This window comes from Ornithorhynchus anatinus, unplaced genomic scaffold, assembly GCF_004115215.2.
Source record: "Ornithorhynchus anatinus isolate Pmale09 unplaced genomic scaffold, mOrnAna1.pri.v4 scaffold_34_arrow_ctg1, whole genome shotgun sequence".
NCBI lineage: Eukaryota > Metazoa > Chordata > Mammalia > Monotremata > Ornithorhynchidae > Ornithorhynchus > Ornithorhynchus anatinus.
Genome location: NW_024396782.1, coordinates 198351 through 199894, shown reverse-complemented (window position 1 = coordinate 199894; position 1544 = coordinate 198351).

Genomic DNA, 1544 nt, shown 5'->3' with positions numbered 1-1544 from the left:
CTAATGTTTTCCCCTTACCTAACCTTTCCCCTAGCCTAATCTTTCCATAGCCTAACCTTTCCCCTAGCCTAACCTTTTTCCCTGGTCTAACCTTTTCCTCTAGCCTAACCTTCTCACAGGCCCAGCCTTCTCCCTACCCTAACCTTTTCCCCTAGCCTAACCTTTTCCCATCCAATGACCTTTACCCCGGTTTAAACTTTAACTGTAGCCAAACCTTTTCCCCTACTGCAACCAACTCCCCTAGTCTGTTTTCCTCTTGCCTAACCTTTCCCCTAGCCTAACTTTTTCCCCTAACCTAATCTTCTCCCCTAACCTAAACTTCTCACCTAGGCTAACATTTCCCTAGTCTAATCTTTCCCCTAGCCTAATCTTTTCCCATAACCTAACATTTACCCCAAGCTTACCCTTTTCCCCTAGCCCAACCCTTCTGCTAGCCTAAGGCTTTCCCCTAACCTAACCTTTTCCCCTAACCTAATCTTTGAACGTTGCCTAAACTTCTCTTGTAGCCAAACCTGTGCCAATGCCTAACCTTTCCCCCTAGCATAACCTTTCCCCTAACTTAACCCTTTCCCATAGCCTAACCTTTCCCCTGGGCTAACCATTTTCCCTGGCCTAACGTTTTCCCCTGGCCTAATCTTTTTACCTTGCCTAACCTTTTCCACTGCCCTTACCTTTGCCGTAGCCTCAGCTTGTCCCCTAACCTAATCTTTACACCTAGCCTAACCTTTCCTATAGCCTAACTTTTTCTCCCACCCTAACCTTTCCCCTGGCCAAACCTTTTCCCATACAATAACCTTTACCCTGGTTTAAATTTTCCCCTTGCCTAACCTTTTTCCCATGTCCTAAACTTTTCTCACCTAGCAAACCTATTTCCCCACCATAACCTTCTTCGCTTACGCCTTAATGATTTCCTCTTACCTTTAACCACCTTTCCCCGTATGCGCTAATTCTTTCCCCTAGCCTAAACCTTTTCCCCTGGTCTAACTTTTTTCCCTACCTCTAAAACCTTTTCTACCGCTGCCTAACCTTTTACTCTGAGCCTTAACCATCTGACATATGGCCTAACCTTCCCCACGGCCAAAACCTTTTGCCCCTGAGTCTAACTTTTTCCCCTAATTGCCTCAGATTTTCCCCAGATCCTGAACCTTTACACGTAGCCTAACCTTCTCTTAGAGCATGAACCTGTTTCCCTAGCCTAAACCTTTTCCCCCTGGTCTAACCTTTTCCTACCTAACCCTATCTTCGCATTGCCTAACCTTTCCTCAGCCTAACCATTTGACATTAGCCTATTACCCTTTCCCCAGGCCAAACCTTTTCCCCTGATGCTTACACTGTTTTCCGCCTAGCACACAGGTTTTCACCCAGACCTAACCTTTTACACTAAGGTCTCAACCTTCTTAGTAGCATAAGCTTTTCCCAGCCTATCCACTCTATTCCCTGGCCAATTTTCCCATACAAATACCTTTACCCCGGTTTAAACTTTTCCCCTTGCCTAACCTTTTCCCAAACCTAACCTTACCCCTAGCCTTAACTTTTCCCCTATT